The sequence below is a fragment of the Natrix helvetica genome, assembly GCF_964273705.1.
Source record: "Natrix helvetica genome assembly, chromosome: 1".
Taxonomy (NCBI): domain Eukaryota; kingdom Metazoa; phylum Chordata; class Lepidosauria; order Squamata; family Natricidae; genus Natrix; species Natrix helvetica.
Window position 1 is genome coordinate 372,416,160 of NC_138548.1, and position 19,936 is coordinate 372,436,095.

The 19,936-nt window shown below is 46.4% G+C and overlaps 1 long non-coding RNA gene across 1 annotated transcript in view; it reads right to left on the bottom strand.

Moving 5' to 3' along the window:
• Positions 1 to 19,936, bottom strand: part of LOC309385259 — a 156,610-nt gene that overhangs the window by 102,511 nt on the left and 34,163 nt on the right. The gene's annotated exons all lie outside the window — the stretch shown is intronic.

Below are 19,936 nucleotides of genomic sequence, written 5' to 3' on the forward strand. Positions count from 1 at the left end.
TTAATTGCTCCTCGTTTGCAGCTGACACCAAGATGTCGTCAAAATAGGGGACGACTCCTGGTATCCCTTGCAACAGTCGTTCCATGACGCTCTGGAACAGTCCTGGGGCAATGCTTACGCCAAATTGTAGCCGGTTGCATTTGAATGCTCCTCTATGCGTCACTATAGTTTGGGCCTCCGCTGTGGCGCTATCAACTGGCAGTTGCTGGTAAGCTTGTGCCATGTCTAACTTTGCAAATACCTTTCCTGGTCCCAACGAGTGCAATAAGTGTTGTACTACTGGCACAGGATATGCGCTCTGTTGTAGCGCGACATTAATTGTACACTTATAGTCCGCGCAGATGCGGACTGATCCGTCTGGCTTGACTGGGGTCACGATGGGCGTTTCCCAGCGCGCGTGATCTACCGGCTCAAGGATTCCTTGCTCCACTAACTTATCTATCTCTTTGTCTATTTTAGGGCGGAGTGCAAAAGGCACTCGTCTTGGTTTAAGTCGGATTGGCGCCACTTTGGGGTCTAAATTGAATGATATTGGTTTACCCACATACTTACCAAGACCGGGGCTGAACACGTCCTCGAATTCCTTAAAAATCTGTTCAGCGCTGCTGTTTCTTACGGCGTTGATCCCGGTGACTTCTAACCCCAGGGCTTCAAACCAATCAAGCCCCAGAAGGTTCTGCAATGGCGCGCTGGCGATGGTCACGGGCAGCTGGGCTTCGATGTCCTTGAAACGGATGTGGAATGTGCCTTGGCCCACGATGGGGACTTGGTTCCCCTGGTAGTCTCGTAGCAGGACGTCTGGGGCGTGTAGTTGGCTCTTTCTGAGGCTAGGGATAGCCTGCTTCATGGATGCCCATGAAATGATCGTCAGGGTTGATCCTGTGTCAACTTCTAGCTCGCAGGGTGAGCCCTCCAAAAGGACTGTGACTCTCAGCCTTTTTGGCCGCTTAGGGCGGACCTGATGTATTGTGGTGAGATACGTTCGCAACTCCTCTCTCTGGGTCAACTCTATCTCACCGTCAACATCCTGAAAATACTCTCGTTGAGCGTCTTGATAGAACGCTCTTTCAGCTCTTTGTGTGTATTCTCTCTGGGGATACGCTCGCTCACTTTCTTGTGAGTAATCTCTCTGGGAATACGCTCGTTCAGCTCTTTGGAAATTTTCTCTCTGGGTAAACACTTGTGGATTTCTCTCTGGGCGCCCTTTTTGGTTTCGCCAAGCCCCTGGGTTGGGCTTCTGTTGGCGGTACATGGGTGGCTGCCGTGAGGCAGGGACTCCGCTCCGGCACACTCGTGCGATGTGCCCAAGTTTGTTGCAGTGCGAACAAACAACGTTCCTGAACCTGCAAGTAGACCTGGGGTGATTCCCTCCGCAGCTTGCGCAGGGCGGCAAACGGGATCCGGGTCTCCCCCCAGGCCTCAAGTGACTGCTCTCCATTAGGTGACTGTCCTCGAACTCGGGATTCTCGTAGTCGGGGCTTGTGTCCTCATAGTGAACTCTGGTTTGTCTCGGTGCTGGCTGGTATGCGCTGGCCCCTCGTTGTATGGTCACCGCTGATTTCTCCGCTGATTCTGACGCTCTTGCTTCGTTTAACGCTGCCTGTAGGGTTAAATTCGGGTTTGCCAACATCTTCTTTTGCAACGAAATGTCTCTTACCCCACAGATGAGCCGCTCTAAGATGTGCTCTTCCAAATCTCTGTATTCGCAGTGAGCTGCTGCTTTTCGTAGGGCTGCAACATATTGATTGATTGATTCTCCCGCCTTCTGAGTCCTCATGTTGAATTCCTTGCGGCAGACATGGCGGGAAGGTTTTGGCGCGTAATGAGTTTGCAGAGTTTGTTGCAACGTCGTCCACGATACTGCCTGTATTGGAGTAGGCGCAGTGAGGTCTCTGGCCGTATTGAAGACTTCCTTCCCGCAGTAGCCGAGGAAGATGTTTTTCTTCCTCGCATCGGTGATCCCCGTGTATTCGTTTGCTTCGAGGAAACACTCGAAACGAATCATGAAAGCTTCCCATTCGTCGTTTTCTGGGTCGAAAGGAGCGGGGGGAGCATGCATCGCCATCTTCTCAGTTTGAATTTGCCGCGCTGCGGTGATCTGAGATGGCTGTCGGAATTTCTGCCGAATTCCTGGGCTGGATCAAATCCGGAGATTCTGGAGTAGCGTTCTTCGTCCTATCTGTCTCTCAATCCCACCCTCGTCGCCAATGTTAGATCTGGGTAACGAGAGACAGACTGCGGACACGAAGTGACTTAATAGCTCTTTATTAGTGATAGTAGTGATCCAGCTTGTTCGGTAGTCGGAGGGTTCCCCTTTTATAGGGATTGGGTACGCCCCTCGACCAATCAGAGGGATACCTGTTTCCCGCTGTAGGAGCGGACCAGAGGGAAGACTTTCCCCGATATATGTTAATATCTAACAAACTTGTTTTGCCACAGTTGTTCAATTAATAACATGGCTGTTAAGTGAATCAGTTTCCCCCATTGATTTTGCTTGTCGGAAAGTTTCAAATGGCGATCAAATGATCCTGGAATGCTCCAACCATCAAAAATACAGGCCAGTTGCAAAGTGTCTGAATTTTGATCACATGACAAAGGGATGCTGCAACAAGGGAAGTATGCAGTGGAGTACCCCAAGGCTCTGTTTTAGGCCCAGTACTTTTCAACATCTTCATCAATGATTTGGACGAGGGAATAAATGGGGAACTCATCAAATTTGCAGATGACACCAAGCTGGCAGGAATAGCCAACACTCCAGAAGATAGGCTTAAGATACAGAAGGATCTTGACAAACTTGAACATTGGGCACTATCTAATAAAATGAAATTCAATGGTGAAAAGAGTAAGGTTCTACATTTAGGCAACAAAAATGGAATGCACAGGTACAGTATAGGTGGTACCTTGCTCAGTAGTAGTAACTGTGAAAGGGATCTTGGAGTCCTAGTGGACAACCATTTAAATATGAGCCAGCAGTGTGCAGCAGCTGCCAAAAAAGCCAACACAGTCCTAGGCTGCATCAACAGAGGGATAGAATCAAGATCACGTGAAGTGTTAATACCACTTTATAAGGCCTTGGTAAGGCCACACTTGGAATACTGCATTCAGTTCTGGTCGCCACGATATAAAAAAAGATGTGGAGACTCTAGAAAGAGTGAAGAGAAGAGCAACAAAGATAATTAGGGGACTGGAGACTAAAATTTGAAGAACGGTTGCAGGACCTGGGTATGTCTAGCTTAAGAGAAAGAAGGACTAGGGGAGACATGATAACAGTGTTCCAATATCTCAGGGACTGCCATTAAGAAGAGGGAGTGAAGGTATTTTCCAAGGCACCTGAGGGTAGAACAAGAAGCAATGGGTGGAAACTAATCAAGGAGAGAAGCAACTTAGAACTGAGGAGAAATTTCCTGACAGTTATAACAATTAATCAGTGGAACAGAAGTTGCCTCCAGAAGTTGTGAATGCCCCAGCACTGGAAGTCTTTAAGAAGATGTTGGATAGCTATTTGTCTGAAACGGTATAGGGTTTTCTGCCTAGGCAGGGGGTTGGACTAGAAGACCTCCAAGGTCCCTTCCAACTCTACTATTGTATTGTATTGTATTTGTGTGAAACAAATCATAAATCATTTTTTTCAGTGTTGTCATAACTTTAAATGGTCACTGAAGAAATGATTGTAAGTTGAGGACTAATTGTAAAGCAGTAATTGATTATTTGTTATTAAGGCAGAATCATAAATGTTAAGAATGTGTTCGTTTCAGTGTAACTGACAATTGCCAATTCATTGGAACCAGTGGTGGGTTTTAAATTTTTTTGGAACCTACTCTGTGGGTGTGGCCTCCTTTGTGGGAGTGGCTTGCCGGCCATGTGACCTGGTGGGAGTGGCTTGGCAGTCATGTGACCAGGTGGGCATGGCTAACTTGGAAAATGTGGTGAAACTCACTTAACGATGCTCTTGCTTCGCAACCAAAATTTTGGGCTCAATTGTGGTCATAAGTTCTTTTTCTTTCTTTCTTTCATCTCTCTCTCCCACTTTCTTTTTTTCTTTTTCTTTTTCTCTCTCTCTCTGGCTCTTTCTCTCTCTCTCCCTCTCTCCCTCTCTGTCTCCCTCTGTCATTTTCTCTGGGTGTCTATCTGTCTGTCTCTCTCTCTGTATCTCTGTCTCTCTCTCCTCCTTCCCCCATCTCTGTCACTCTGTGTGTGTGTGTCTGTCTGTCTCTCACTCACTCTGTGTGTGTGTGTGTGTGTCTGTCTGTCTCTGTCTCTCCCTCTGTCTCTCTCCCCTCCCTTCCTCTCTCTCTGTCACTCTGTGTATGTGGGTGTGTCTGTCTCTCACTCATTCACTTAATCACTCACTCTGTGTGTGTCTCTCTATCTTTCTCTCCCTCCCTCCCCCTCTCTGTTTCTCTGTGTGTGTGTGTGTGTGTGTCTGTCAGTCTCTCTGATTCCCTCCCTCACTCCCTCTCTCTGTCTGTCTGTCTCACTCACACACACACTGTGGTCACCTTGTTGAGTGTTCCAATCACATTTGAAACACTCAACAACTGGCTTGCATTTATGGTATTTTGCAGCATTCTGCAGTCATAGGACCAAAATATATGCTTTTAACCATATATTTTGGTCCTATGACTGCAGAATGCTGCAAAATACCATAAATGCAGGCCAGTTGTTGAGTGTTTCAAATGTGATTGGAACACTCAACAAGGTGACCACAGTGTGTGTGTGTGTGTGAGTGAGACAGACAGACAGACAGAGAGAGGAACAGAGAGCGAGTGAGAGAGGGAATCAAAGAGAGACTGACAGAGTCTGACAGAATCAGAGAGGTACTTTTAACTACCTGGCAGCGGCGTTTTTCCTTGGGGGGCTCCTCAGAACATCCTAAGACTTCGGAGGGAAGCCTCCAGCCCGGAGCAGGAGCAAAGCCCCTTTTCCAACTGGCCTTTCCTCGCTTGGAGGGCTTTGGAGGGAAGCTTCTGCATAAGCCCGGCCGAGTGACAACAAGTTCCCACCGTTACGAAGCCTCGGAGGCTGTAATTTTCTGAGCTGTGCGCGCCCGCCTGTTTTCCACGGCGTGGAGCAGCAGCGAGGTTTGTGTGGCCGGCAATCACTCCAAATGCCATCCGGGAAGACGAGGAACGTGAGGGGGGACCGTTGACGGCCTCCGCAATCATTGCTCGCCTCGCAGAGCCTCGCTGCTGCTCCACGCCGTGGAAAACAGGCGCGTGCGCACAGCTCAGAAAATTACAGCCTCCGAGACTTCGTAACGGCGGGAACTTGTTGTCACTCAGCCGGGCTTATGCAGAAGCTTCCCTCCGAAGCGTTCTGAGCCTCGGAGGCTGTAATTTTCTGAGCTGTGCGCGCGCGCCTGTTTTCCACGGCGTGGAGCAGCAGCGAGGCTCTGCGAGGCGAGCGATGATTGCGGAGGCCGTCAACGGTCCCCCCACACGTTCCTCGTCTTCCCGGATGGCATCCTGAGTCATTGCCGGCCTCGCAGAGCCTCGCTGCTGCTCCACGCCGTGGAAAACAGGCGCGCGCGCACAGCTCAGAAAATTACAGCCTCCGAGACTTCGTAACGGTGGGAACTTGTTATCACTCGGCCGGGCTTATGCAGAAGCTTCCCTCCGAAGCGTTCTGAGCCTCGGAGGCTGTAATTTTCTGAGCTGTGCGCGCGCGCCTGTTTTCCACGGCGTGGAGCAGCAGCAAGGCTCTGCGAGGCGAGCGATGATTGCGGAGGCCGTCAACGGTCCCCCCTCGCGTTCCTCGTCTTCCCGGATGGCATCCTGAGTCATTGCCGGCCTCGCAGAGCCTCGCTGCTGCTCCACGCCGTGGAAAACAGGCGCGCGCGCACAGCTCAGAAAATTACAGCCTCCGAGACTTCGTAACGGTGGGAACTTGTTGTCACTCGGCCGGGCTTATGCAGAAGCTTCCCTCCGAAGCGTTCTGAGCCTCGGAGGCTGTAATTTTCTGAGCTGTGCGCGCGCGCCTGTTTTCCACGGCGTGGAGCAGCAGCGAGGCTCTGCGAGGCGAGCGATGATTGCGGAGGCCGTCAACGGTCCCCCCACACGTTCCTCGTCTTCCCGGATGGCATCCTGAGTCATTGCCGGCCTCGCAGAGCCTCGCTGCTGCTCCACGCCGTGGAAAACAGGCGCGCGCGCACAGCTCAGAAAATTACAGCCTCCGAGACTTCGTAACGGTGGGAACTTGTTGTCACTCGGCCGGGCTTATGCAGAAGCTTCCCTCTGAAGCGTTCTGAGCCTCGGAGGCTGTAATTTTCTGAGCTGTGCGCGCGCGCCTGTTTTCCACGGCGTGGAGCAGCAGCAAGGCTCTGCGAGGCGAGCGATGATTGCGGAGGCCGTCAACGGTCCCCCCTCGCGTTCCTCGTCTTCCCGGATGGCATCCTGAGTCATTGCCGGCCTCGCAGAGCCTCGCTGCTGCTCCACGCCGTGGAAAACAGGCGCGCGCGCACAGCTCAGAAAATTACAGCCTCCGAGACTTCGTAACGGTGGGAACTTGTTGTCACTCGGCCGGGCTTATGCAGAAGCTTCCCTCCGAAGCGTTCTGAGCCTCGGAGGCTGTAATTTTCTGAGCTGTGCGCGCGCGCCTGTTTTCCACGGCGTGGAGCAGCAGCGAGGCTCTGCGAGGCGAGCGATGATTGCGGAGGCCGTCAACGGTCCCCCCTCGCGTTCCTCGTCTTCCCGGATGGCATCCTGAGTCATTGCCGGCCTCGCAGAGCCTCGCTGCTGCTCCACGCCGTGAAAAACAGGCGCGCGCGCACAGCTCAGAAAATTACAGCCTCCGAGACTTCGTAACGGTGGGAACTTGTTGTCACTCGGCCGGGCTTATGCAGAAGCTTCCCTCCGAAGCGTTCTGAGCCTCGGAGGCTGTAATTTTCTGAGCTGTGCGCGCGCGCCTGTTTTCCACGGCGTGGAGCAGCAGCGAGGCTCTGCGAGGCAAGCGATGATTGCGGAGGCCGTCAACGGTACCCCCTCACGTTCCTCGTCTTCCCGGATGGCATCCTGAGTCATTGCCGGCCTCGCAGAGCCTCGCTGCTGCTCCACGCCGTGGAAAACAGGCGCGCGCGCACAGCTCAGAAAATTACAGCCTCCGAGACTTCGTAACGGCGGGAACTTGTTGTCACTCACCCGGGCTTCTGCAGAAGCTTCCCTCCAAAGCCCTCCAAGCGAGGAAAGGCCAGTTGGGAAACGGGCCAGAAGACAAGGAACAGCAGTGGCGGCGGGGAGTCAGCCCCGATGCAAAAAAAACGCCAAGGGGGCGGGGCCGGAAATTACTTCCGGGTTCATTCTTCAACCGGTTCGCACGATCCGGTGCGATCCGGTAGAAACCCACCACTGATTGGAACCCACTTTGGAAAACCCAAGGAAAGAATTTCTTAACATCAAAATCCATCAGGGCCTTGACTAGGGATCTCCAAACTTGGCAACTTTAAGACGTGTTGACGTCAACTCCCAGATTTCTTCTAGCACATGTATTACCATGCTGGCTGGGGGATTTTGGGAGTTGACATCTACAAGTATTAAAGTTGCCAAGTTTGGAACCCCCTGGCCTAGACTTATGGAATTATGTTGTTGTTTCTAATGCCTTCCTACTGAAAAGTCTTTAGGTGTCCAATACATTGAAAATGGAGAAAGGATTACAGTTAGTATTTCATTGCTCTTCAAGAAAAGGATTGCAAGCATAATGAGACATCTGAATATTCACAATAAAAGTTATAATCTCAAAAGGGGAAATATGGCAGAGTCCTAGGATTCCTTCAAAAGGCTGAGTTTTCCCAAGGAAAAAGGCCAGATGCACAGCATGGCCTCCAGCAATTGGAAGGTCAGAGTCTAACCCTGATGGTGAATTTTGCTCCTTTTTTGACTTGTAGACTCCTGGCTTAGGAATTTTGGAAGTTGAAGTCCACAAATCATAAATGGGCCTTAGTTCCCAACCACTGGACTACAGCATTTTTTCTCCACCACCTCAAATTCTAGAAGCTAAAGTCCACAAATCATAAAAGGCCCAAGGTTCTCCATCCCTGGTTTAAACAGAAGGATCCATGGAGATTCAGTTATCAGGGTAAACATAAAATAAAGGCATAAGTGCTTCATAACCCCAAATGTACTATGAGACAAGGCAAAATACACAAATAGGAACAATTTGCACCTATACAACTCAGTATGCAATTTGAAAAACAGGAAGTACCATGGAAAGCTAAGCGATCTTTAGGGAAGTGTTGAGGTTTCTGTGTATACAGGTTAAGATAGTTTTAAATAGCTTGGCTGAGCTCTGGATTACATGTATGCAAGAAGGCTAAGGTGTTAGTGTAAAATAGTGAGGAATTAATGCAAAGCGAGATGAGAAAATTCCTTGTAAACTGTGTGGCAAGTGCTGTGTAAAACCCTCCAGTGAATGTCGGTGGGGTACAAAGGCTTTGAGGGAGATTTCCTTGTGTTACTTTTTCTGCACAATAAAGTTTTTGCTAACAATTTTCTCTTCGATGTGTTCAGTTTGAGATGTAGTCCAGAAGGATCTCTTTCCTTCTTTCAACAAGATGGCAAAAGCAACCCCAATGTATTCAATTGGAGGCGAGGGCACATCTGGTAAGGCAGCTGGAGCAGGAAAGGTAAGGGAAACCAAAAGTGCCTTTTGAGTCCAGAAGGATCTCCTTCCTTCTTTCAACCAGATGGCAAGAGAAATTCTTGGGGAGGAAATGGGGAATACGCCAGGAACCTTCTCTCTGCAGACTTCGAGCATGCTCTGACAGGCAAGGAGCTGCTTTACTATAGGAGAAATAAGGTAGTCCTCAACTTACGACGTGAACCCAAAATTTGTGTTGTTAAGGGAGACATTTGGGAAGTGAATTTTGCTCCATTTTGTGACCTTTTCTTGCTAAGTTGTTCAGTGAATCGCCACAGTTGTTAAATTAGCAACACAGTTGTGAAGTGAATCTGGTTTTCCCATTGACTTTGCTTGTGGGAAGATCGCAAGAGGTGACCCCCCTGGACACTACAATGGTCATAAATGTGATTCAATTCCCAGGTGTCTGAATTTGGATCATGTGACCATAGGGATGCTGCAACAGTCGTAAGTGTGAAAAGCGGTTGGAGGTTACCTTTTTTTTAGTGCCGTTGAAAGTTCAAACGGTCACTAGATGAGGACTACATGTACTGTGCAACTTCGTATACTTTTAAATGGAGGGATTGCATCTTTCTGAGCCCAGGCCTTTTCAATAGTTAAATATGAAATATTTCCTAGCTGAGAGATTTTCTTTTGCTTCAGAATGGAATGGTTGATGGGAATCTCTTATGGAGCATTAAAGGGGTCTTGACTCTGCACTTAGTGGGGATAATATCAAAAGAAAGCAGTTTTTGTTGTTTTCCCTCTTTATCTTTATTCTCCTCTTTTGGGGAAGATGTTTTGGACTGAACAATGGTTGCCTAATACATCTCAAAGTCCTATTGCTCTCAGACACCAACACATCAACCCTTCAAACACAGGTTGTCCTCGACTTACAACCACCGTTCGGCCCAATATTGGCTTCCCCATTGCCTTTGCTTGTCCCAAGCATCACATGACCCCGGGACATGGCAACCGTCAGAAATATGAATCAGTTATCAAGTGGCTGAATTTTGATCAGGTGACCATGGGGATGCTGCATTGGTCTTTATTATGAAAAATGGACATAGGTCACTTTTTTTCAGTGTCTTTGTAGCTTCGGCCACTAATCAAATGGTCGTAAGTCGAGGACTACTTGTAATGCAGCCATTGATTATTTGTTATTACGGCACAATCATGAATGTTAATCATTTAAGGCAGTGTTTCTCAAACTTGGCGAGTTGAAGTCCTGTGGACTTCAACTCCCAGAATTCCCCAGCCAGCTATGCTGGCTGGGGGATTCTGGGAGTTGAAGTCCACAGGACTTAAAGTCACCAAGTTTGAGAAACACTGATTTAAGGGAATAGTCGTAAGTTAAGGACTACGCTAAGTGAATAAGAGAGGCTCCTTTTCCTGCCAACTCTGTGCATCCCCTTCCCTTCTTCCATCCCTGAGCGTCGTTCCTCCCTCCCCTGTTTCTCTGAGTGCCTGGAGCGAAGCAGCTCTGGACTCGCTGCCCAGTTCACCATCTCACGCTGGACCGATTCCCCCGGGGAAGAAGGTAGGGCGCAGGCAGGTGGACCCCCGAGTGGGCGGCGCCTTTAGAGAACGGGAGGACCTGGACGGGGACGGGAAAAGCGATAAGCGCTTCCAGCTTGGCGCTGCAAAGGCCTGGCTGGGGTCGTTCCGGGGAGGGGGATCCACGTGCGTGGCCACCGGCGATCGCGGATCTTTTCCTGCGCGCATCTCTTGGGAAGCGGAGTCCGACCGAGGAAGAGAGACCCGCGTTTCCCATTGAGAGCCAGGTAAAAAACTCCTCCTTCCTTCCTTCCTTCCTGGGAAATGCTCAGATAGGTGACCCTTCAATGCAGCTCATTGGGGCGCTGCTAGGATCGCTCCTGCATTCCCCCATTTTCTCCTTTTGGAGATGATTTTTTTTGCCGGCCCTTCCTGATCGTTTCCCGTCACTTCCTTTTCAGATCCGGGAGGCTTGGAGTTCAGTGGCTGGGAAACCGGCGGGCAGAAAAGGGGGAGATCCCTCCCAGGAGCTGCTGTTTCGGGGAGTTGCTCTGGACGAGCCTCCTCCGAAGAGAGCATCGGGTAAAAAGGCTCCTTCTGATGCCCTTGAATCTCTTTGCCCTCATTTCTTTCTTCCCGGAGTTCGTTTCCATTGTTCAATTTCACTGCGTTTTTAAAATCTTGTGTGCATTTAAAAAGGTGTCGCCCTTTTCCTTTGGGCAACATTATGTTGTGTGGGCTTCAACTCCCAAAATTCCCCAGGTGTGTTGAAGTCTACATATCTTACAGCTGCCAAGGTTGATAAACATTGATGTCGTCCAGGGGTGGGGAACTAAGGCCCTTTTATGACAGGTGGACTTCAACTCCCAGAATCCCTCAGCAGTTGGCTGAGGGATTCTGGGAGTTGAAGTCCACCCCCATAAAAGGGCCGTAGTTCCCCACTTCTGCCCTTGGCTATTTCAAAAGGCAAGTCCCAACTATGAAAAAGCTGGGAGTTTTTGTAGTCTTTCTTCCTTGATTATCTGATAAGGGAAGGTGTACATCATAGAAGCATAGAATGACATAGTTGGTCCTTTAATGCATAAATTCATGGTGGAGAAAGCTGCCTCTGAATCCAATCCTTGGTCCTTCCACACCTTTCGGTTTTCTTCTCACTTAGTATGAGCTTCTATGTATAGTTGCTGTAGCTGCAAAGGACTCACATAAAGGGGTTCCCTGGTTAGCCTGGAAGTAGGCTAAAATCAGCCCTGTGCACTGTATGCTCAAGAAGATCCTTAGGATGCTTGATAGCAAATTATTCCCTTGCTGTTTTTTCCCCACTCTTAGACACTCTCATGGCCTCGTCTTCATCTCCCGGAACCTCTCTTCTTTGTAGCAGAGGATTAACATCGGTTGAACATCCAATGCAGGTAGGAGGATTCTCCTCTCCCCTCCCCAGATGTGCCAATCTCCCAATAACAGAATAGCACAATTGGAAGGGATCTTGGAGATCTTCTAGTCCATCCTTTTGTTTCAAGCAGGAGACTCTATACCTTTTCAAACAAGTGGGTGTCCAGTCTCTCCTTAAAAACCTCCTGCCCACAACTTCTGAAGGCAAACTGTCCCACTAGTTAATTGTTCTCACTGTCAGGAAGTTTCTCCTTAATTCCAGGTTGCCTTTCTCCTTGATTAATTTCCATCCATTGTTTCTTGTCCTGCCTTATGGAGCTTTGGAAAATAAGTTGAGCCTCTCTGGTTTGTGGCAGCCCCAGAAATACTGGATCATGTCTCCCCTAGTCCTTCTTTTCTCTAAGCTAGCCATATCCAGTTCCTGCAACCATTTTTTCCTATGATTTAGTCTCAAAGCCTTTAATCCTTAGTTGCTCTTTACACTTTTTCCACATCTTTTTTTTGTAATGTGGTGAGCAAAACTGAACTCTGTATTCCAGGTTTAGTCTTTCCTCGGGTTTTTTTTAAAGCAGTGCAGACGAAAGCCCAAAGTAAAAAGTAAAGTCCAAGCTTGCCTTTTTTTTAAATCAAATTTTTATTTTTTATATTCTTTTACATACCAATGCGTGAATGGTGTGGTAACTGGATAACATACATTTCAGTACATATAAACATAGTCTTATTATTCCTAAATAGTACATTTATTCCATTATTTCATATTTATACATGGCTTTTGTTATCACCTTTCATTTCTGAACTATTTTTCTGTCCTTTTGTATATTTTAACATATTAATATGTTATATATTTATAGTTTACTTGGACTTCAGTAAGGCATTTGATAAGGTAGACCATAATCAACTACTAGATAAAGTAGAAGAATGTGGGTTGCCTCCAGAAGTTGTGAATGCCCCAACACTGGAAGTCTTTAAGAAGATGTTGGATAGCCATCTGTCTGAAACGGTATAGGGTTTCCTGCCTAGGCAGGGGGTTGGACTAGAAGACCTCCAAGGTCCCTTCCAACTCTGCTATTGTATTGTATTGTATTAATATATAATTATTATTCCCCACTATTTTCTATCCCTATTTTAACTTTCCCCCCCTTTCATGTCACTGTAATATTCAAAGACGTGTTTTCCACCAATTTTGTTGTTCATATTTCCTTAATGAAGTCAAAGTTCCATCCTTCATTCTTCCGTTATTCAATATATCCTTATAGAGTTTTGGTATCAATCACAATCATTTATACATTTAGGGTATTTCTATTCATGTTGGTTGGATTATTATTTTAGCAGTGTGATATATATCCGGAGAATATTTTAATATAAATGGATATGAAGAATTGGAAAAATAGATTTTGAATGACTACTGCTAAATATGTATAAAATATGAACAACAGTGGAAAGCTAGAGCTTAACAATGGGCGATTAGGAAAATATATATCAATATATACGAACCTAAACATGTGTATTAATAGTAGAATTATGTGGACTGAAGAACTGCAAAGTCCAAGCTTGAGTTTCGTAGACAGCGCGGCAGCTGTCCAGATAAAGTTGCAGACACTGAGATAGACCTGAAAACTTATAAATAAATATAAATATATTTCACCTACCAATTTAGAGCAGTCTTTGTCATCATCCAGAGAAGGAAGAACAGAAGATAGTCAGGAACATCATGAGGTAAATCTAAAACATCCTACAGAACACACAGAAGGAAAAAAGGAGGGAAAAAAGGGAAACGCCCCCTTTACACTTACAGCAACCAATCATAGCTTAGATTGCATCATGCATGAGTCAACACTCTCTAACTAATCAATTGCAATTGGGTTGGGGCCTACATCCTGATATCACATCCTGATAGAGTAGGACGTAAAGTGAGATTTGGACATTAAGAGTGAACTTACTGGGTCAGGCTGGACAGCCTCTCGGGGACCCTTTCCTTCTATATCAAAAGGCCACATAGGCCGAGTTTGCAGCTTGCAAAAGAATGGGAAGTGTGAATGCCTAACTGCAAAACCACAGAGTTGAAAAGTTCTTGTCATTAAAAAGGGAGAGCAAGGCAGTAACCAATCAGAAAGGGGTTAAGTATTTCCGTGTTATACTGCTGGTGTGTACCGTTCCAATATCTCAGGGGTTGCCACAAAGAAGAGGGAGTCAAGCTATTCTCTAAGGCACCTGAGGGTAGAACAAGAAGCAATGGGTGGAAACTAATCAAGGAGAGAAGCAACTTAGAACTGAGGAGAAATTTCCTGACAGTTAGAACAATTAATCAGTGGAACAACTTGCCTCCAGAAGTTGTGAATGCTCCAACACTGGAAGTCTTTAAGAGGATGTTGGATAGCCATTTGTCTGAAACTGTATAGGGTTTCCTGGCTAGGCAGGGGGTTGGACTAGAAGACCTCCAAGGTCCCTTCCAACTCTGCTATTGTATTGTATTATTGTATTGCTCTTTGACAAGGTATAAAGATACGTGCTTTCCTTCAGAACACTGTTCAGAAATTCATACGGCTATCTTGACTAGCCTTTCTGAACCTGGCTGCCAATAAAACTTTTCCTGAATCCCGAGACGTCTAAGTCCTGTTATTTTCTGCAACACTACAGAACACACAGAAGGAAAAAAGGAGGTGAAAAAGGGAAACACCCCCTTTATACCAATTATAGCTTAGCTTGCCTCCTGCATGAGTCAGCACTCTCTAACTAAGCAATCACAATTGTGTTGGGGCCTATTGTAGACTTTACTGTTCCAGCTACTAAATTCAATATCCTAACAGGCTCCTTTGCCCATCTTGGAAACTGTGCAGTTTGTTCATTAAGATGATGACTCGCATGTAATTAATTCATGGAAGTGTTCATTGTTAGGAATGTTCATGGAATATGTTGTGTTTTTCCGCTCTCCCTGTGTCAGGATTTGGTATCATTTGAGGATGTAGCTGTGTTTTTCTCCGTGGAGGAGTGGGCCCTGCTGGATTTTAAGCAAAAAGCCCTGTATCATGATGTCATGCTGGAAAACAAGAGGAACATGGCCTCCTTAGGTAAAGGATTATCTTAAGATACTCTAGTGGAGTGATGGCGAACTGTTTTGGGCTCGCGTGCCAAAAGCGGGGGGAGTGCAGGGGGTGTCATGCGCGGGCATGCCACACCCATAATGCTATGCGCAGACCACAGCATAGACCACGCATGACCAGTGCTCTCCCCCCCATTTTTCCGTGCTTTTTTTGCTCTCCCCAGGCTCCAGAGGCTTTATAGGAGCCTGGGGAGGGTGAAAACAGCCTCCCCCCCCCACCAAAAGCCTCCGGAGCACCAAAAAACGGTCCTATGGGCAAACCGGAAGTTCAGGAACGGACCTCGAGTTTGCTTGTAGGGCTGGTTTTAGCCCTCCAGAACCTTCAGGGGCCACCAAGAGGCTTCCCTGAAGGCTCCGGAGGGCAAAAAACGATCCTATGAACAAACCGGAAGTGACTTCCAGGTCGCTCGTAGGGCCAATTTTAATCTTCCGGAGCCCTCAGGAGCCTCTCTCTCTCTCTCTCTCTCTCTCTCTCTCTCTCTCTCTCTCTCTCTCTCTCTCTCTCTCTCTCCCTCTCTCTCCCTCTCTCCCTCTCTCCCTCTCTCCCTCTCTCTCTCTCTCAGTTGTATAAATGCACAGAGTGTGGAAAATGCTTCAAAGCCCCCGGTGCCCTTACTTGCCATAAGAGGATTCACACGGGGGAGAAACCCTATGAATGCTTGGAGTGTGGAAAAATCTTCACTAGACGTGATACACTAACTAAACATAATTAGGTGCACATAGGGGAGAAACCTTATAAATGCCTGCACTGTGGAAAGAGCTTCAGTCAAAAAGGTCATCTTAAGTCCCACGAGAAGATCCACACGGGGGAAAAGCCATTTCAATGCACGGAATGTGGAAAGAGCTTCCGTTTCTTATCAAAATTTAACGCTCATCACAGAATCCACACAGGGGAGAAGCCCTTTCAATGCCTGCAGTGTGGAAAACATTTGCCCGTTCTGATGGCTTGCATGCCCACAAACAGACCCACACAGGGGAGAAACCATACAAATGCCTGGAGTGTGGAAAGAGCTTCAGTTATTCCAGCAACTTAACTTCCCATAGGAGAACCCACAGTGGAGAGAAACCATATCAATGCACCGAGTGTTGGAAGCGCTTCACTACTCAAAAGAATCTTACTGTCCATAAAAGGATCCACACAGGTGAAAAGCCTTATAAGTGCACCGAATGTAGCAAATGCTTCACTAATTTGAGTTCTCTCTCTCGTCACAAAAGCATCCACATTGCAGAGAAACCATATGAGTGCCGCATGTGTGGAAAGAGCTTCAATACAAAAAATGACTATATTGTACATAGCAGAACCTACACTGGGGAGAAACCATATCAGTGCCAGGAGTGTGGAAAACTCTTCAGTTATTCTGGAGAACTGACGAACCATAAAAGGATTCACACAGGGGAGAAACCCTTTAAGTGCACGGAGTGTGGCATGAGTTTCAGAATAAGTGGTTGCCTTGGTATCCACAAGAGAATCCACACTGGGGAGAAACCATATACATGTCATGAGTGCGGGAAAAGCTTTAGACAGAATAGTTCACTCAGAAGCCATAGAAGGCTTCACTCAGGGGAGAAACCCTATAAATGCCAGGAGTGTGGAAAATGTTATAGAGAGTTGTCAGCTTACCTCCCACAATAGGATCCACACAGGAGAGAAGCCATTTAAATGCATTGAGTGTGGCAAAAGTTTCAAAGATTCCTGGAATCTTACGGTCCATAAAAGAATCCACACAGGGGAGAAGCCGTATCAGTGTGTGGAGTGTGAAAAGAAATTCAGAGGTTGGAGTGACCTTAATCGCCATAAGAAAACTCACAGCAGGAAAAGATAACACTAATTGATTCGTGTTGATTTTCAAAATTTGATTCATAGTTATAGTTATAGTTAATTTAATTTATAGACCACCCCCTCTCCCCGTAGGGACTCGGGGCGGTGTACAGACCATTCATAATCAAAACAACAGAAAATAACATAAGACATAGAGCAGAAACAACACACACACACTGTCTGTATATAAAACCCCAAAACCAATTTAAATAATTAAAAACAATTTTAAAACCCGTTTAAAACCCCAATATAAAATTTAAAAAACCATCCAGGAAAGGTAGTAATAGATGTCCACATCTATTCATGTCCACAGAAGTGTCCCAGGAGAATCTGTAGAAGTGCATGGAGTATGGAAGGGCTTCCAAAGCAGCAGAACCTTCTTCGTCCAATAAAAAGAAAAGTTGCCTTGAATAACTAGGAATTAACTTTTGGTTACTAGAGCTTTGTGCTGGAGTAGAGTAGAATAAGATTAGAAACAGTAAGAATAGAAATGGAGAAACATATTTAGCAATGGAGTTGATGTTATTGTAAAAGATTAGAAATTAAGGGCGATTAATGATATTGTTTATGTACTAAGAAGAAAATAAGTTTAAGATAAAAAATATGGAAAGAGAATAATATTACTGAAATTGGAAAGAGATATGATGCGAAATAGATTAGGTATATGGGAGAACGTAAAAAGGAAAAGAAGATCCGGACAACAATTTATTCATAAAATATGTAAAAAATTTGCAATAAGAAAGAAAAACCTTGGGGAAAAAAGATTAGAAATAATAAGAATAAAAATAGAATAGAATAGAAATGGAATAGAATAGAATAGAATAGAATATAGAAATGGGAATGGAATTCTTTTGTTGGCCAATGATTGGACATTCAAGGAATGTGTCTCTGGTGGATACACTTTCAGTGTACATAACATACAACAAGTGATCAACTTTTGTCAATGTGAACAGCAAAGGTAGGTAGGGATTTGGAAACTAACACAACCAGATGTCTATGGAGATTCTCAAGTCATCCAGGTTGCGGTTGTCCCAAAGATGCTTTTATCAAAAGGCAACTGGACTTTTTTCTTCTTCCTTGAAGAGATTTCCTTTCTCATCCAAGAAGTTTCTTCCATTCTGAACTGAAGAAGCTTCTTGAATGAGAAGCGAAATGTCTTCAAGGAAAAACAAAGTCCAGTTGACTTTTGAAAAAAAGCACCTTTGAGATTAGACATTCAGACATCATTAGGGTGCAGAAATGTGGCTTAGACATCGTATAGGGAAGGTGGTGGAATATTTGAAGAGCAAACATTGCGATCTAAGTGGGTCCAGACCTGGTGTTGTTGACCACCCATATTTCTCTAACGTTGGAAGGAATCAACCAGTGGATCTACTACACCCATCTGAAGAAAATCATGCCAGAACACATAGAAACAGAATCTTCAGGATGCACTTCGCTGGGAGAAAGTGACGGAAGAGAATGAACTTAAGAACCAACACGAGACTCCAGAGTTTTGTCAAAAGTAATAACTGGAGGGATGGCGCTGTGTTTGCACCACCTAACTAACATTGGTTGTGTTTAACTGATTTCTAGTCTGAGATACGATATTGATTGTGCTTGATTTTTCTTAATGCCCTAATTTGTACACATCTCAGATATAGGCTCTTTTTGGCCATTAAATTGGACAATTTAAGGGACCAGCTTTAGAAAATACAGGCAGCCCTTGACTTATGACCACAATTAAACCCAAAATTTCCGTGGCGAAGCAAGAGAGTTGTTAAGTGAGTTTTCTCCCATTTTACGACCTTTCTTGCCACAGTTGTTAAATGATTCAGTATAGTTCTTCTATTACTAACACGATTAAGTAAATCCCATTGACTACTTGTCAGAGGGTTGCAACAGGTGATCAGGTGACGTCAGGGCACTGCAGGGTATGTGCCGGTTGTCATGTTGCGGCGGGCTGGGGTCTTTTACCTCAGTTCGTCAAAGACGGGACGTGAGACCACAAGGTGCTAGAGAAAACAGGTTTATTGATGCATCGAGTCCAGTGTGTTCATACACAATTCTGAACTGTCTTGGTTATGCCCAAGACAGTACTTTTATACTTTTCCAGCTTCTAAGTTTTGAGTAAGCCTTTCCCCTTTCTTATGGGCTGTTTGCCCACACCCCTGAGACGGCCACCCAGTCAGGGGTGTCGATCTGCCTTACTCATCATAAGCAATACTTACATTTCACACTTATGTCCTACAAATATATTTGGAAAGTTACAGCAAAGTTACAGAAACAGAAGTGAAAAAGTTAGCATCAGCAACCTTTAATGCCAAGGTATATTAATACGCTAAAACGGCAGTTTCATATCTTACACAAACACCATCTGTTTCCTGTGCCCAAGTCTTCAAGCCTTTTGCAACTTATGTTCCAGTAAGATTTGTAACAGCTATTAAGCAAGCTAATTCAAAGGTCAATTAATATGCTGGCTTGATTGTCCTTTTAATGTAGGGGAGTCTGGGGGCTCCCATACCCTTCAGGTACACTGGCTATTTACCTGCTGCCTCAGTCAAGCGGCTGAATTTGGATCATGTGACCATGGGGATGCTGCCATTGTTGGAAGTGTGAAAAAGAGCCATACGTCACACATATTTCGTGGCCGTACGTCACACATATTTCGTGGCCGTAACTACAAACGGTCACTAAAAGAAGTGGTCATTTGAGGAGTAAACTGTAAGTTGAGGACTAAGCTGGTTCAGTTAGTAACATGGTTTTTAAGGGCATCTTGATTTTGCTTGTCAGAAACTCACAACCAGTGATCACATTATGGGGACACGGCAACCGTCAAAAATACACGCATGCCATAGGTTCACCATCATGGGCCTAGACTTATACTTATAGTCATGAATGGATAAGTGCAGCGATGGTGAACCTTTTTTGGCTCGCGTGCCATAAGTGGGGGGAGCGCAGGGGGGTTGTGTGCAGGCGTGCCGCACTCATAATGCAATGCGCGACCCACCCAAGTGCGCATGCGCGCACTACAGGCGCGACCCACCCATTTTTGCATGCTTTTTTTGCCCTCCCCAGGCTCCAGAGGCTTTATAGGAGCATGGGGAGGGTGAAAACAGCCCCCCCTGCCCCCGAAAGCCCTCCGGAGGCTTCAGGGACCTTCAGGACGCTTCCCTGAAGCCTCCGAAGCAGTCAAAATGACCCTCCAAGCAAACCGGAAGTCACTTCCAGTTTGCTCAGAGGGTCGTTTTAAGTGCTCCGAAGGCGTCAGGGGCCTTCAAGAGGCTTCCGTGAAGCCTCTAGAGCAGTCAAAATGACCCTCCGAGCAAACAGGAAGTCTGTTACTGAACTTCCGGTTTGCCCATAGGGCCGGTTTTTTGGTCTGCGGAGGCTTCAGAGAAGCTCATGAAGCCTCCGGAGGGTCTCTGGGATAGGGTGGGGGAGGCTCTTTTCGCCCTCCCCAGGCTGCTATAAAGCCTTTGGAGCCTGGGGAGGGCGAAAAATGGCTTTAAAAAAGGGTGAACTCATCCTCACATCCCCTG